Genomic DNA, 19,036 nt, shown 5'->3' with positions numbered 1-19,036 from the left:
CTTTGACGATCTTCGTCTGTTTGAATTCCAATGCTCATTGTTACACAATGAATTCTCTTTTATTTGATAAAATCCCTTTTTATAGCCTAACACAAAACATTTTGTGAACTGCTTGTGTTGTGAATTCCGTCTCATTCCATTTGACGACACATTCCAGGTAAATAACCCACACAGAACGTGACTTTTCCAGTCATGTTTGGTTTCACTGCAATCAACTGGTTTGTTTGTAACACCATCAAACATGATGGGCCATTTCGCAGGACGTATTGACTGAAAGAAACCGATTTGAAGACAAGTCATGAAATCATTGTGCACCAATGTTTGCCCGCTGTTTCGTTGATTGACTGTCTTTAAACCCAATGACCACTGATCGTCTTGAAATCTAGCTGGGTAGATAGCCAATGAGCTGAGATAAACGGCAATAGGTCAAGTTTGTGTTGCAAGACCAACCCATTTAGTAAGCTCCAGCGTAAAGAGTCATTTGCTACTGAAGTTTCATACCGGAAGGAGAAACACATATTATGCACTGCATTGTTTGGAAACGCGCAGATTCAGCTGTTTATATATCAATCAGTTTGGCGACTAAGTCAGGGAAAGCTAAATCTAAGTCTACATATACAGATGTACACAAAATTTAGAATAAATTGATTGGGAAAATGAGAGAGATTGTTGTAGGACGATTCATTTAGCAATTGTGGAGGAATATTTTTTGAACGGGAGAGGACATCGTTTTGGACTGGTAAGTTCTTATCATGCGAATGCCCTTGTTTGAAATAAAAAATATAAAATATTTGTGATTTAAAAAAAAAAAATTTGAAGCAATATATAAACGTGTAATGTCATGAAATGTGAGATGCGTGTCTGCCGCCCCACCCCAACCCACATCAAAATTCTCCAGCATCCTATCTGACTGTGTGGCTATTCTAGTACATGTGAAAGATGATGCTACAACAATAAAAAACAGAAAACGTATGCGCTTTCTTTCTCTTTTCTTCCACCAGATCTACTGTGTTAAATTCTCCTACATTCAATGAACATTTCCACAAACTTCAGAATGTTTCCATTCTAATGATACCAAGAATATGCATATCCTTGCCTCTGGGGCTGAGCTACAGGCAGTTAAATTAGGGTGTCTTCAGGCGGAAATTGAGAACAAAGGGATGAAGCCATAACAGGTTAATGCGTTTGAGCCAATCAGTTTTGTTGTAACAAGTTCGGGGTGCTATACAGAAGATAGCCATATTTGGTAAAAGACCAAGTCCATGTTATGGCAAGAACAGGTCAAATAAGCAAAGACAAAAAGTTTGTCATTACTCTAAGACATGAAGGTCATTCAATACAGAACATTTCAAGAACTTTGAATGTTTCTTCAAGTGCAGTCGCAAAAACCAGCAAGCGCTGTGATGAAACTGTCTCTCATGAGGACGCAGAGTTTTGGTGCATCCTTTTGCAACAAGGCACTAAAGTAATAGTATAAAAAATGTGAGTACCACTTTCCATATTTTCAATCAGTGGTGGCCGCATCATTTTTTGGGTATGCTTGTAATCGTTAAGGACTGGGAAGTTAATACAAAATAAACTGAATGGAGCTACGCACAGGATAAAGGAAGACACAGACTTACCTCTGCTGCAAAGGATACATTCATTAGAGTTAGCAGCCTCAGAAATTGCAGCCCAAATAAATGTAACAGACACATCTCAACATCAACTGCTCAGAGGAGATTGCGTGAATCAGGCCTTCATGGTCAAATTGCTGCAAAGAAACCACTTCTAAAGTACACCAATAATAAGAAGAGACTTGCTTGGGCAAAGAAACCACTTCTAAAGTACACCAATAAGTAGACGAGACTTGCTTGGGTCAAGAAACATGAGCAATGGACATTAGACCCTTGGAAATATGTCCTTTGGTCTGATGAGTCCAAATTTACGATTTTTGGTTCCAACCATTGGGTCTATGTGAGATGCAGAGTAGGTGAAATTCTCTGCATGTGTTGTTCCCACCATGAAGCATGGAGGAGAATGTGTGATTGTGTGGGGATGCTTTGCTGGTGACACTGTCTGATTTATTTAGAATTCAAAACACACTTAACCAGCATGGCTACAGCAGCATTCTGCAGCGATACACCATCCCATCCGGTTTGCACTTAGTGGGACTATCATTTATTTTTCAACAGGACAATGACCCAACACACCTCCAGGCTGTGTAAGAGCTGTTTGACCAAGATGGAGAGTAATGGAATGCTGCATCAAATGACCTGGCCTCCACAATCACCCGACCTCAACCCAATTGAAAGGGTTTGGGATGAGTTGGACTGCAGAGTGAAGGAAAAGCAGCCAACAAGTGCTCAGCATGTGTGTGAACTCCTTCAAGGCTGTTGGAAAAGCATTCCAGGTGAAGCTGGTTGAGAGAATGCCAAGCATGTGCAAAACTGTCAGAGGCTAAGGTGGCTACTTTGAAGAATATAAAATAAATTGATTTGTTTGACACTTTTTTGGTTTCTATATGATTCCCTGTGTGTTATTTCATCGTTTTGATGTCTTCATTATTATTCAACAATGTAGAAAATAGTAAAAATAAAGAAAAACCCATGAACGTCTAATCTTTTGACTGGTACTGTATGTACTTAAGTGTTTAGTACATGTTTATACTTAGGAAGTGTTACCTATACTGTATGTGTACACGTGAGTGCTGATTTGCTCATTAAAATGTTCCTGATGGACTTTCAAGAGTCCTGGCAGCTGTAGCCGGGTAGATTACTGTCTGTATTCCAGTTGTTTTAATGGGATGTGTACTTTGAAGTGCAATTCATATTATGTGTATACAGGTATATAGACAGCTACGGCTTACAAATGTGCATCCCTCTGTCTCACCCAATCCAACTGTCCTTTCTCTCACTCTCGCCTTTTGCACTCCCCTCTCTCAAACAGCATTGTGGATGTGGTTTGAAGTCCCCACCCTCCTGTTGTGCCTTATTTCACTCTTGGCTAACTTAGCATTATTTCCACACCTCTAACAAGGAAATTTGCTCTAGGACAGTGCCAGGATTGGCCTGACAGCTGCCCACTTCCGGCTTTGGTAAAAAAGTAAATGCTGGAGTTTCATAACAAGATGCACACTCTCATGGCTCTGATGCAATACATTTATTAAATACAAATATTCAACAGCAAGCTGCCTTCATTAGGGTTTAATATAACATAATTTGGTAATACTTTATTAAAAGCATCAGAAATGTCTTATTTGAAACATCCTCCCCTTTATAATGCTGTAACAATGACATATCACCTTTCACGACATGGACAACAGTTAACAAAAAACTAAGTCCCACATGCACTAATTAAACACATGATATTATTCCAAATCACCATCATATATGCATGATAAACATCATTAATTTATGTCAAATAATGGTATGTTCTTAAAAATATACAGTGCCTTCAGAAATTATTCATACCCCTTGACTTATTCCATATTTGATTGTGTTACAGACTGAATTCAAAATATATCCAAAATATATATTTTTTCTCACCCATTTACACCTAATATCCCAAAATGATAAAGTGAAAAAAATATTTTTAGAAATGCAAATTTATTGAAAATGAAATACAGAAATTTCTCATTGACATAAGTATTCACACCACAGAGTACATACTTTGTAGAAGCACCTCAGGCAACAATTATATCTGTGAGTATTTATGGGTAAGTCTCTACACCTGGATTGTGTAAGATTTTCCCATTATTCAAGCTCTGTTAAATTGGGTGTTGATCATTGTTAGACAACCATTTTCAGGTTTTGCCATAGATTTAAGTAGATTTAAGTAAAAACTGTAACTCATCCAGTCAGGAACATTCACTGTCTTCTTGGTAAGCAACTCCAGTGCAGATTTGGTGTTGTGTTTTAGGTTATTATCCTGCTGAAAGGTCTATTCTTCTCACAATGCCTGGTGGAAAGCAGACTAAGCCAGGTTCTCTTGGATTTTGCCTGTGCGTAGCTCCATTCCGTTTCTTTTTTGGCATTAAAAACTTCCCAGTCCTTAACGACTATAAGCACACCCATAACATGATGCAGCAGGTTTTAATTCTGTACAGGCTTCCTTCTTTTCACTCTGTGAATTAGGTTAGTATTGTGGAGTAACTACAGTTTTGTTGATCCATCTTCAGTTATCACAGCCATTAATCTCTAACTGTTTTAAAGTCACCATTGGCCTCATGGTGAAATCCCTGAGCGGTTTCCTTCCTCTCCGGCAACTGAGTTAGGAAGGACATCTGTATCTTTGTAGTGACTTGGTGTAATGAACTTCACCATGTTTTTTTTTTTAACTCATCTACCAATAGGTGCCCTTCTTTACCAGGCATTGGAAAACCTCCCTGGTCTTTGTGGTTGAATCTGTGTTTGAAATTCAAATCTCAACTGAGACCTTACAGATATGTATGTGTATGTGTGGGGTACAGAGATGAGGTAGTCATTCAAAAATTATGTTAAAGACTATTATTGCACACAGTTCATGTAACCTTTTATGTGATGTGTTAATAGAAATGTTACTCTTGAACTTAGTTTTGCCATAACAAAGGGTTTGAATTCATATTGACTAAAGACATTGTCGTTTTTTATTTTTAACAAATGTGTAAATGATGAGGTATTGTTTGTAGGTCAGTGACAAAACATCTAAATTGAATCTATTTTAAATTCAGGCTTCAACACATTTTTTGTTGTTGAAAAAGTCAACGGGTGTGAATACTTTGAAGCCACTGTATGTTCTGATTGTGGAATTATTTAATCATGCTTTTTAGTCCAGGACTAGGCTTAATCTTTCTCCAGGAAACCACCACTATATGTTTATAAGATACATGTATTCATGCCGCCTCTCATTTCCTAATTTTTTATGTCACATGTGCACTGCACTACCTCACCCTCGTTGAATTTGACCCCCCTTTTCCTCCCTGTGACCCTGCCGCTACTGCTGCTAATTGCTTGCAGGGCCCACAAAGAAGAGCCATATTCATCTCAGCCATAATCTAAACCAGAAAGAGTACGCACAATGGCATGGAACACAGTGTACTAAGAATGACTGCTTTGGCATGTTATTGACTTGGGGGAGTTTGGATGTGTTACACAAATCATGTTGCAAAGTAATATCTCCGACAACAGTCACTTAGTTTTGGATTGTCATGTAGGTTGGAAGATTAAATGGATTTCATGCCAAATTTGTGATTTGTTAATGATATGTGTCATCAGTGGATGGTGTTTAAACAACCTAGAGTCTATTGACGTTCCTGTGTGTCAATCTTAAGAGAATAAAAAAAATACCCATCCAAATCTGTCAGTTAAGAATGGGCTGCGTCTCAATCCACCACATCCTCCTATGTCGCCCTTCCGCATCTGAGTTTATTTTATTTTTACAGGGACAGTGCACAATAATCAACGTTTCAGTAAAAGTGCCGGCTTTAGCCAGCCGGCTAATTTTCAACGCAGTACCTGGGCAGGTTATTAAAAACATTTACAATATATACAGTCAATGAGCAGTGAGCACACGCAGAGCAACATAGGACAAGCAAGACATAGCATACAGACAGAGCAACAGAACAAAAAGCAGCAAGACAAAATTCATAAAAGCAGCAAAGTGTTTCCACACCTCAAGATACAGACAGACATGGAAAGCGACAATACACAGCTAGGGATTATGTTCACAAATCTGATTGACCTTTAGCCATCTGCGGTGGAAACTGGCAAAGCTACAGCGCTGTTTGTCAGACCAGGAGACTTATGTAGCATCCAAACGGTTTGGTGTTCTCCCTTTTATTCTACAACCCCCACAAGTGGCACGGAACTTGTCTAAATGTAACCATATAAATGAATGGAAGTATGGAGGTAGTTTTGTGCCCCAAAAAATAAGGGGTTAAATAATTGTCAATGTCTTAGACTTAAGGCCCAATGCAATCAAAATTCTGTTTTCCCTGTGTTGTGTGCTATATTGTACAACAGCTGACGAAACTAACACTGTAAAAGTGTGATAGTTGCTGGTTGAAAATACAATCTACACATAACCTTCTAATTATCCTCTTTACATGGAGGGGAGTTTCGGCTTCCCTGTGACATCAAAGCCATAAATAGGTATTTATTTTTTTTACTTTTTATTTAACCTCAAGTGACACCTCAGCCCGTGAACGGGGCCGTTATCATCTGACACTAATTAGCATAACGCAACGGACATAAATCTTCCTAGAAAATATTCCTATTCATGAAAATCACAAGTGAAATGTATTGGAACACAGCTTAGCCTTTTGTTAATCACCCTGTCATCTCAGATTTTCAAAATATGCTTTACAGCCAAAGCTAGACAAGCATTTGTGTAAGTTTATCGATAGCCTAGAATAGCATTATGCCTTGCTAGCAGCAGGCAACCCTGTCACGAAAATCAGAAAAGCAATCAGATTAAATTGTTTACCTTTGATGAACTTCGGATGTTTTCACTCACGAGACTCATAGGTTTATAGCCAAATTTCATTTTTTCCCAAAAGATTATTTTTGTAGGGGAAATAGCTCCGGAAATTGCGGTCACGACAACGCAGAAAAATATTCCAAATTAGCTCCATAATATCAACAGAAACATGGCAAACGTTGTTTAGAATCAATCCTCAATGTGTTTTTCAAATATCTATTCAATAATATATCCACCTGGACAATTGGTTTCTCAGTAGAAGCAATTGGAATAATGGCTACCTCTGTACTTTACCTGAGATTTTCTCCGGGAGCATCATGTGACCACTTGCGCAATGTAGCCCCCTACTGGTATTCTTCAAAATAAATGCGTAAAACTACCTCACAATGCTGTTTTCTTCAAATGTTGGTGGGCGATTAGGCCTAGGCCAAAAATATTGCCTATCCTATAGCCTATGTTCAGTTTGAGAAGGAGAGAGTGAAGATTAGGAGGACAACTTTGATTGCCTTCCACTACTATAGTTGATTTTATTACAAACGTAATGCATCTTGTCCAGGAGTGATTGACCTCACAATAAGCCAGATTCGGAAAACTTACATTGTGGTGCTGAAACTTGAAGCAGCTGATCAATCGGAGAATGGACAGCTCATGGTGCTGAAAGTAAAGAAATAAAAGTAGGCATAATTAATTTAAACCGTCTTCATTTTAATTAGACTTTACTAACAATAGGCTTTTGTGTTGGAGCCTAATTATTCCTATTTAACTTCTTGAATCTACTTGAGACGCACATGTCCCAAGTAGGCACCTGGAAATGCAAATGCGCTACGCTAAATGCTAAATGTACTCGTTAAAACTCAAACCTTGATCAAAATTCACAAGCAGGGTATTAAATTAAAGCTACACTCGTTGTGAACCTAGCCAGCAAGTCAGATTTTTAAAATGCTTTTCGGCGAAAGCATCAGAAGCTATTATCTGATAGCATGCACCCCCCAAAATGCCAGCTCGACACGTAAACAACAGATTTTGCGATAGACGGCGCTACCCAAAACGCAGAAATAAAATATAAAACATTCATTACCTTAGACGAGCTTCTTTCTTGGCACTCCTATATGCCCCATAAACATCACTATTGGGTCTTTTTTTCGTTTAAATCGGTCCATATATACCCAAAATAGCTTTGTATTGAAGTAGTGTCATTCAGAAAAATTCATCGTTTTTAAACGCTGCGTAATTTTTTAAAATTAAAAAAGTCGACGATAAACTTTCACAAAACACTTCGAAATCCTTTTGTAATCCAACTTTAGGTATTAGTAAACGTTTATAATCTATCAAAACGATTACAGGGCGATGTCTCTTCAATAGGTCCTCACTTCAAAAACAATGCAATCTGATCTCTCCTTGAACTGCATCCGGGTGAAGACTGGAAAACTTGGGGTCAGACAGATGGATTTTCCAACAATTAATTCGATTGAAAATTAGTACAATGGCGCCATCGTGCGGAATTTGTATGAAGTGCAGGCAAATTTCCATTAAATTCTGTTGTCCTTTAACAACTGGTGGAAGTGACTTATGGAAATTATTTTTTGCTTTCAGAGAGCAGTTTTTCTTGCGTTTTTCAATGAAACACACGCTCTGTTATAGTCACAGCCGTGATTTAACCAGTTTTATAAACTTCAGAGTGTTTTCTATCCACACATACTAATCATATGCATATACTATATTCCTGGCATGAGTAGCAGGACGCTGAAAAGTTGCGCGATTTTTAACAGAATTTTCAAAAAAGGGGGGGGTAGATCTAATTAAGAAGTAAACGGTAGGCCTACCTGTTTGACAAATGAAATTAGGCCATACTGCAGGCTGCTATAGCCATTGTTGGTCAATTCCTTCCCCCACCATGCACTCTTTAAATAGCCTACCTCCGTGTCAGGGCTGTTAAGTTAAAACCAATACTCGAATTGAGGGGGTATAAGAGGGTATGCCATAGGCCTACTTTCTATTAAATAAAATGACAAAAACGAACAGGTCTTCTCATTAGCTTAAGATTTTAAAGAAAATTAAACAGATCTGATTATATAAAGTGATCTAAAACAGCACTTTGGTCCGCAATGCTTTAGGTTATGCTAGAAACAAGCTGTAAAATACTCATGAAAGACGTGACTCCGATGCATATGGGGATATCGTTGTTTCATAGACTGAGAATTGATTAAGCTGTTCACTTTCTGTACAATGTCAGATGTTTAAACATAGACAGTTTTTAGGGAAACACAACCACAGAAGAAGAGTAGCCAGCAGTTAAAGCTTACATTTTTCTGAGTCGTTAGGCCGACTGTCTGGTGTGGAAAGGTAGACCTAACTTTTGAAAGTACCATGCTCAGATTCCTAATGACATCTCAGATTTAATTATTTGCAAACAGACAGTTGTGTTGCAAACAAGACACACTGATTTGGCATTGGAGAAATATGATAAGATGAACACATAGGCCAATCTCTGTCCTTTCATAGCCTGTAATTTCTGTAATTGTGTGGTATTAAAAAATATTCTGCTAATATGTCAAATTACATAGAATTGTATGATATTTTAATGAAAGGCTTTTTAAAAATATTGTCCACGTTGGTCTGAGAAATCACAATCTTCTGACCCCAAGCCCTGTGCTCTATCAAAATTCCCACATTGCCATGTAATGCTAACAGGACAAAGAACAGTTTCTAAAAATGCTTTTCTAAGTAACCTTGTAACGCCTCTGCAGTAAAATGTCGTACACCCAAGTACTTCTCTGTAGCTGCCACCTCAACATACATGTATTTTTGCTGTTTTATGTTCCATTTCTGCGGTAGTTGCGACAGTTGATAACCATGGCGATGAACGCTAAGAGACTATTGGCCTTGGCCTACTCACAGGGAGCCTCTTAGGATCCCGCCCTGGACCAATCTTCCTCTACTACTCTCTTCCATGCCTCAGCATATTACACCTTCTGTACCATTCTGATCCTGGCAACCTCAACCTGCCTTTCTCTCACCGGACACCTCTGATCTCCAGCACCATGGGTACCCCTTAAAGTTAGCACACACACAGCTTTTTCCACCGATAATACACCTTCCTTTGTCATGCCATCCTGCACATTTCTCACATCTAGGAATCTCTCTCCTACACACTGCTGCAACATGACCATAAGCTTGGCACTTAAAACATCTTAATGGGTTTGCCACAAAAGCTGGTATGGGATAACAGACACACCCTAACTGGTCTTTGTCGGGTAAGGACTCTGCATCAAAAGTCAGGACAGACAGTGCCTTCTCTGTTTCACCATGCTCTTTACTGGGTCTGGGTCGCACCACATGGCAGACGTCACAGACATCGGAAAACCCAATTGATTTTTAGAGATACTTTTATTTCCCTGGACGTAATTGAATTGGGTACATTTGAATAATCAAGTGTTTTTACTCAAAAACATAGGAAATGACATGTACTCAATGATAGTGTATATACATTGTTACCTTAATTTTTTAAAGTAGATTCAACACCACATTTTCTACAGTGTAGGCTTGCCCAATGTACTGTAACCAGATTGTTGATTCCATGCATTAACATAAAAGTGAGAGTGCGTGTGGACACTGTTGCCTAGAATGATTTCTTTATATTTCGATGGTTGGGTGTGTGTGTGCCTGGGGACAGCAGGTTTGCTTAACTTGGTGGGAATTGTAACATCTCTCATATAGCTAGGATCGCTACAATACGAAAAATCCAAAGGGAATGTCAAAGGAAAGATACAAAATCAAAAGCTTCGTGGTCAGAAGATTAGCCTTGTGCAGTTCATTAGCTTGGTAATCTGTCCAACCTTTGCACACCAGACTTCTTATGCATACCAGCGCATCCTTACCTGGCCCCGGCAGCCACTGCCCCCTAGGGGTTGGATGTGTATCATGGTAATGTGCTGAATAACTTTGGCCTACCACTGTTACCTACCTACTAAATAACACAGCTTACACACTTTTAAAGAAATTGCGTGGGCGTTTACTCACATTTTGTAGAAAAAAGGTTTAAAGTATAGAAAACGGCGATCAGTGTTGACCCACTTATTTTTTTTACACTTAATCACTGCACGCGAAACACACATACTGGTCGCACAAATGCACATGGATGCATGCACAGACATGCACACACACACACCTAATGCTGTCCTGTGTGGGCTCTAATGTGTTCTGAGCACAGTGTAACAATGTAAGGTCTGCAATATGTTACCCAAGAGGGAGCAGGCAGAGAGGATTCCATTGAAGATGAGATTTGAGGGCTGGATTCAATCCGTACCTCCGAAGTATCAAGGAAGATCGGCGTTATAGCTTGATTGAAATGTAGGGCCGGATTCAGTCCGTATCGCCAAAGTATCGTGGAAGGTCCGCGTAAAAATGTAAAAGAAGTTTCCTTTTGAGCCCACATAGGCAACATTTGCCGTGAATGCAGTCTCTGCGACCGCAGGAAAATTGCCTTTAATTTAATCGCACTTTAAGCGTATCTTTAGTAATGCAGGTTGAATGTAACCCTTGTTGCAAAGTTCCGGCAGTCACGGAGACTACATTCAAGGTAAACATTACACCTTGAAAAAAAACAGAGCTGCTCATCTTCCCTGGGAAGGCCTCCAAGACCTATCCATCACGGTTGACAACTCCATGGGGTCTCCCTCCCAGAGTGCAAAGAACCTTGATGTGACCCTGGACAACACCTTGTTGTTTTCTGCAAACATCAAAGCAGTGACTCGCTGCTGCAGGTTCATGCTCAAAAACAAGGGGCGCAGTTCTTAATCCATGTACTTGTCATCTCCTTTCTGGACTAAATATATTTGTAGACTGGGCTCCCCACTTGTGCAATCAAACACCTGCAACTTATCCAGCACACCGCAGGTCGCTTGGTGTTCAACTTTCCCATGTTCTCCAATGCCACCCCGCTTCTCGGCACACTCCACTGGCTTTCAGTCGAAGCTCCATCCACCACAAGACCATTGTGCTTGCCTACAAAGCAGCAAGAGAAAATGCCCCTCCCTACCTTCAGTCTATGCTCAAACCCTACACCCCAACCCAAGTACTCTTCTGCCATCTCTGGTCTCTTGGCCCTCCCACCCCTACGGGGTGGCAGCTCCTGCTCATCCCAGTCAAAGCTCTTCTGTCCTGGCACCCAAATGGAGGAACCAGCTTCCCCCTGAAGCTAGAACAGCAGAGTCCCTGCCCATCTTCCGAAAAAAAAACATCTGAAACCCAACCTCTTCAAAGAGTATCTTAAAAAAATCTCAATCGCACACCTGCAGTAGAGTATGCTGGGAAAAGGCTAATTTGTTAAAACTTTGTTTTTAATTAAAACTTCTTTGGGATCGGTGTCCCTTCCGCGGGACGGTTGAGCTAACGCGATTGGCATGAGGCTTATGCGATTGGCATGAGGTTGTAAGTACAAGAACATTTCCCAGAAAAAATACATATCTTATATGGGCAGAAAGCTTACATTATTGTTAATCTAACTGCACTGTCCAAGTTACAGTAGCTATTACAATGAAATAATACCATGATATTGCTTGAGGAGAGAGCACAATTTTGAACATGAAAAGTTATTAATAAACAAATTAGGCACTTTCTCTTGCATTTCAAAGATGGTACAAAAAAATAACTTTATTTTTTATTATCTTTTAACAGATCTATTGTGTTATATTCTACTACATTCCTTTCACATTTCCAAATTTCAAAGTGTTTCCTTTCAAATTAATATGCATATCTTTGCTTCAGGGCCTGAGCGATTAGATTTGGCTATGTCATTTTAGGCGAAAATGTTAAAAAGGGGGCTAATCCTTAAAACCTGTTGGGGCTAGGGGGCATAAGGAGTTCCGTAAAGGGAACACCCCCTCCAATGCAGCTGAAAAAAATATTTAACTTTCACACATTAACAAGTCCAATACAGCAAATGAAAGAAACCTCTTGTTAATTTACCCATGGTGTCCGATTTTTTAAATGTTTTACAGCGAAAACACATTTATGTTAGATGACCACCAAATTCAAAAACAATGATTTCTCAGACAAAAGCATAAATATAGATAAAATGAATCACTAACTTTTGATTATCTCCATCAGATGACACTAATAGGACATTGTGTGTTTTGTTCGATAATGTGCATATATATAAAAAAACAACTCAGTTTACATTGGCGCGTTACGTGCAGTAATGTTTTGATTCCAAAACATCCAGTGATTTTGCAGAAATACTCACAATAAACATTGATAAAAGATGCAAGTGTTATTCACAGAATTAAAGATAAACGTATCCTCTATGCCACCGCTGTGTCAGATTTCAAAAAAACTTTACGGAAAAATAATAATCTGAGAACGGCGCTCAGAACCCAAAGAAATAGCTGCCATTTTGGCATCAACAGAAGCTACAAAAAATGCTATAAATACTCACTTACCTTTGAATATCTTCATCAGAAGGTAGTGCAAGGAGTCCTAGTTCCACAATAAATCGTTGTTTTGTTCCATAATGTCCATTACTAGTGTCCAATTAGCTGCATTTGCTACCACTTTCAGCTCACGTGCCCAAAAGCTGATGCTGGTCCAGGCAAACTCGGACGAAAACTTCAGAAAGATATATTCCAGGTCGAATAAACTGGTCAAACTAAGTAGAGAATCAATCTTCAGGGTGTTATTTTCATATATATCCAATAACGTTCCAACCGGAGCATACGTTTTCATCTGCAGCCAAATGGAACGATGGTGATATCGACAGACAAATGCGCAACAGGGAAATTGCATTCTGCCAGGACGGTGACTCATTCCCCTCCCATTCGGTGAAAGTTCACACCAGAGGCTCCATTCCACATTCTACTGAATGAGGACATCTGGTGGAAAGCGTAGGAAATGCTAACAGATCCATATTTTGTTTGGAATGAAGAGGCAATGACTTAAAATTAGACCCGCATTCAGAATTTCACTTCCTGTTTGGAAGATTGCCTGCCCTATGAATTCTGTTATACTCACAGACATAATTCTAACAGTTTTAGAAACTTCAGTGTTTTCTATCCAATACTAATATGCATATATTAGCAATCTAGGACAGAGTAGGGTGCAGTTCACTATGGGCACACAATTCATCCAAAGTGAAAATACTTGTCACGGTTTTCTTCCTGGGAAAGAGAGGCGGTTCTTTAATAAGAAAATGCAAACATGAACAAACTACAAAACAATAAACATGAAAGCCAAAATAGCCCTATTTGGTGCAGTAAACACAAAGACAGGAAACAATCACCCACAAAATACCCAAAGACTATGGCTGCCTTAATATGGTTCCCAATCAGAGACAACAATAAACACCTGCCTCTGATTGAGAACCAATCTAGGCAACCATAGACTTACCTAGACACCTAAACTGAACACAACCCCATAAATCTACAAAAACCCCTAGACAAGACAAACACATAAATCACCCATATCACACCCTGGCCTAACCAAAATAATAAAGAAAACAAAGATAACTAAGGCCAGGGCGTGACAATACTGCCCCCTATCCCCAACAAGTTTTTAAGAGGAGTTGTACAATAACTTCTCATTTAGTGTTGAATCCGTACCACATAAACTTTTGAAGTAATAATGACTTTTCATTGACTTTGAGTTCACTAGCAGTCTTTGAGTAAAAAAGGCTTTAGGGTTTACAGTGTCGAGGGTGTGTACTTGTACCGGCTTGCACAAGCCACGTCTTTTCCAAGATACTTACTAACATAGGTTCAGCAAATGTATCAATATTAATTTATCCAATCTATGTCTTGTCTCAGTCGTCACAGAACTGAGTGTCATGGAGGGAAGAAGGAACAACAATTTAATCTCACACTGCTGCAGTTAATATACACTCTAGGCACTGTGTTACTTTGCAGATTGTTGTTTCCGACAGATGTTTTCTCTTATCATGGGGTGGGGTAAATAAGGGGCCAGGGGGTGAACAAAGCCCAATGGGGTTTGTTTCCTTTAATATGGCAGACAAAAGATATGGGAAACTTCTATTGCTTCGCTCGTTTTGGCGCTTAGGAGAGCTCCCGACGAACAGTTATTGTGCTGACGTTGCTTCCAGAGGCAGTTTGGAACTCGGTAGTGAGTTTTTTCAACCGAGGACAGACGATTTTAATGTTCTACATGCTTCAGCACTCGGCGGTCCCGTTCTGTCAGTTTGTGTGGCCTACCACTTTGTGGCTGAGCCGTTGTTGGTCCTAGACGTTTCCACTTCACAATAACAGCACTTAAAGCTAATTGCCTTTTAGTCATCAGTCTACACAAAATGGTGGGTGGTTGGGATACAGTACTAGGCTAAGGGAGGGATCAAGGGGACTGTTTTCTTATCTCCCTGGTAGAGGAATTGAGAGTGAGGGTAAGAGAGTGATCCATCTTATTTTGGGCTGATAAAATGTTCACAAAGGGATGATTTTCAATGAAAAATTATATGCATATGACAATTTCTCAAGCCTACAAAAAGTTTTGATTGTGTCCGTGTAGAGGAGATGGTTTGATAAAGCCCAACCGCAGGCACTGCACTTGGTAGGTAGCTGAAGGATGTGGCTGAGCTATGAATGACGGTCAATTAATACTGTGTTCCCGTTGACCAGAACCTCCACCTGCCTCCAATTACAGAACAAACACACAGATGGACACACACGCACCTGCACACACACACGCACCCACTCACACACAGTATTTTAATATATACACAGTGTGTATTCACACTTCTCCTACAATAAACACACACACACACACACACACACACACACACACACTCACACACACACACACACACACACACACACACACACACACACACACACACACACACACACACACACACTCCAAGGTCCAATACTTACGCTGTGGTCCTAAGCAGAGTGAGCTATGGCCTTAACACTGTGCCTCTACTGTACACTGTGTGGTCCACAAGGTCATCATGACCGATTTGGTAGAGATCGGTCATCGGTAGGAAAAGCCTGTTTTAGGGAACACAGTGTCCATGTTCATCTTCCACTTGAAGCTGGGAATGTTCATGGGTATACTGCATATACTGTCAGTGTCTGTATGTGCTGGTGTGGGTGTGTCTTTGTGTATTGTAGGAGCAGTGATTGTAGGAGCAGTGAGAATAAAGAGTGTGTGTGTATATTTAAATACTGAATGTGAGTGTGCATGCGAGTGATTGATTGTGTGTGTGTGCAGGCATGTATATTTGCGTTGGTTGGAGATGTGTGTGTGTTTTCCGCAGCTTCTGCATGCACACACTTCTGTGTAGAAGTGTCCACCGAGGGCTAGACGAAACAGCAGACATGTCAGTTCTTGGAAACCAAAATAGCTGGGAAGACTCATGGTCAGCAGTACACCTTGTTGATTTATGCTAGTGTCCTAAGGGGGTATTTCGCTCACTCAACAACTCCTCACATACTTCTCATTACAAATCTCTAGCCAGACTTACAATGGGGACATTCCTCCCACACAAACCCAACGTCATCCATGTTGTGTATATTTGTTTCATGTTTTGTTGAAGTCCTATTTATGATACCAGATATATCTTAGGCCTGGTTAGTGGTTGGTACAACCATCATGATTAAGTTGAAGCATTTGGTAACCATTTGGTGTCAACTGGGACAATTGCTCCAGGGAGCTGCGGGTGGAAGCTGTGTGTGTGTGTGACCACATGTCAGCATAACCCCAGATGATCCCCTTCAGAATGAGTTATGGCCTCGGAAATTATAGAGGTGTGATGTGTCGTGTCGAAAATGGGGCCTCTTATAGAAAACGTCTAATTTTCAGTAGCAGCTGTGAGGTTATGGATAGTACGTTTAACATTTAGTCATTTAGCAGACGCTCTTATCCAAAGGGACTTACAGTTAGATTTAAGATAGCTAGGTGAGACAACCACACATCACAGTCGTAGTAGGTACATTTTCCTCAATAAAGAAGTTATCAGTAAAGTTAGTGCTAGTAGGATAAAAAAGTGTAATTATAATTGTTTTTAGCGGGGGTGGGGGATGAGATTGATGAAAGTCTTATTCAAGATACTTTTAATAAAAATTTTAATAATTGCAAAAACTTTATCTATGCTTGATTAAGCTTGCCTGGCTTAATGAACCAACATACAAGTAATTGTCCCAGAAGTGCCATCCCACCCTTCAGGCACTTGAGGCAGGCTGAATGAAACGATCAAAGTATTTCAAATACACTGAACAAAAACATAAACGCAACAGGCAAAGTGTTGGTCCCAAGTTTCATGAGTTGAAATAAAAGATCCCAGAAATATTCCATACTCACAAAAAGCTTATTTTTCTCAAATTCAGTGAAACAATTTGTTGACATACCTGTTAGTTAGCATTTCTCTTTTGCCAAGATCATCCATCCAGGTGTACATATCCAGGAGTGCATATCACGAAGCTGATTAAACAGTATGATCATTACAGGGTAAATTGATTATTTTAAATACGTTATTGGACCATAAACAGATTTGCCTCATTAATCTATACAGTCCAAATTATGATGTTCCACACTTCTTTGAAACGACATGAATATATAACAATTTATCAAGCCTACAAGCAATACAAGGCTATTATTATGGTGGAATTTTATCAGACAGTTTAAATACCTCAATTGACCATGAAGGAAAACATACTACAGACTATCTTCATGCGCCTAAGGAAATAACGAATATCATGGATATATTGGAACTAGTGGATATATGGAAGCTTAAATATCCTGACCTAGTGAGATATACATGGCGAAAGCTCAATAAAGCTAGACGTCTTGACTAATTTCTTACGTCATTCTCGCTGGCACCAAAAGTTTAAAAAATGTTGATATGGGACAGAACAATTGACATACACCAGTCAAAAGTGTGGACACACCTACTCATTCAAGGGTTTTTCTTATTTTTACAATTTCCTTCATTGTAGAATAGTGAAAACATCAAACTATGTAATAACATATGGAATCATGTAGCAACAAAAATGATTTAGATTATTCAAAGTAGCCACCCTTTGCCTTGATGAGAGCTTTGCACACTCTTGGCATTCTCTCAACCGGCTTCACCCGGGATGTTTTTCCAACAGTCTTGAAGGAGTTCCCACATATGCTGAGCACTTGTTGGCTGCTTTTCCTACACTCTCATCCAACTCATACGAAATCATCTCAATTGGGTTAAGGTTGGGTGATTGTTGAGGCCAGGTCATCTGATGCAGCACTCCATCACTCTGCTTCTTGGTCAAATAGCCCTTACACAGCCTGGAGGTGTGTTGAGTCATTGTCCTGATGAAAAACAAACGATAGTCCCAATAAGTGCAAACCGGATGGGATGGCGTATCACTGCAGAATGCTGTGGTAGCCATGCTGGTTAAGTGTGCCTTGAATTCTAAATAAATCACTGACTGTGTCACCAGCAAAGCTCCCCCACATCATCACACCTCCTCCTCCATGCTTCACTGTGGGAACTACACATGCAGAGATCATCTATTCCCTGCTCCCGAGTGTCGAAGTGGTCTAAGATACTGCATCTCAGTGTAAGAGGCATCACTGCAGTACCTGGTTTGAATCCAGGCTGCTTCACATCCGGCAGTGATTGGGAGTTCTGTAAGTCAAGTGTTGTCTGGGTTAAGCCAGGGTAGGCCGTCATTGTAAATAAGAATTTGTTCCTTACTGACATGCCTAGTTAAACACAAAAATATAATAAAACACTTAAAAATACTCTGTGTCTCACAAACACAGGGCTGTTGGAACCAAAAATCTCAAATTTGGACTCATCAGACCAAAGGACAGATTTCCAATGGTCTAATGTCAATTGCTTGTGTTTCTTGGTCCAAGCAAGTCACTTCTTTCTTATTGGTGTCCTTTTGTAGTGGTTTCTTTGCAGCAATTCGACCATGAAGGCCTGATTCACGTAGTTTCCTCTGATCAGTTGATGTTGAGATGTGAAGCATTTATTTGGGCTGCAATTTCTGAGGCTGGTAACTAATGATCCTCTGCAGCAGAGGTAACTCTGGATGTTCCTTTCCTGTGGCGGTCCTCATGAGAGCAAGTTTCATCATAGGTCTTGTTGGTTATTGCGACTGTGCTTCCACTAGATGTTAACTTCTTATGGTTTAGGTGACGGTTGCATCCCACTTGGGCAAAAACCAGGGAAAATGCAGCACGGCAAATTCCCAAAAATTATATAAAAATCAAACTTTCATTAAATCACATGTGTAAGATACTCAATTAAAGCTACACTCGTTGTGAATCCAGCTAACATGTCAGATTTTAAAAATACTTTTCTGTGAAAGCATAAGAAGCTAATATCTGATGATAGCACAACAGTAAACAAATAGGGTATCATATTTCAACCCTGCAGGTGCAACACAAAACACAGAAATAAAATATAAAACATGCCTTACCTTTGACAAGCTTCTTTTGTTGGCACTCCAATATGTCCCATAAACATCACAATTGGTCCTTTTGCTCGATTAATTCCGTCCATATATATCCAAAATGTCAATTTATTTGATGCGTTTTATCCAGAAAAAAACAGCTTACAAAATGCGCAACATCACTGCAAAATATTTTAAAAGTTGCCTATAAA

General features: G+C 39.7%; 1 long non-coding RNA gene across 1 annotated transcript; it reads left to right on the top strand.

Moving 5' to 3' along the window:
- Positions 1–499: 499 nt before the first annotated feature.
- LOC149981659 (uncharacterized) lies at positions 500–2,600 on the top strand. Its single transcript, XR_016482741.1, has 2 exons — positions 500–739; positions 2,175–2,600. It is a non-coding gene; the product is annotated as an uncharacterized LOC149981659 (long non-coding RNA).
- Positions 2,601–19,036: the final 16,436 nt, after the last annotated feature.

This window comes from Oncorhynchus mykiss, chromosome 8 (genome assembly GCF_057628025.1).
Source record: "Oncorhynchus mykiss isolate SJ-2025 chromosome 8, ASM5762802v1, whole genome shotgun sequence".
NCBI lineage: Eukaryota > Metazoa > Chordata > Actinopteri > Salmoniformes > Salmonidae > Oncorhynchus > Oncorhynchus mykiss.
This window is presented reverse-complemented; position numbering and strand designations above follow the sequence as displayed.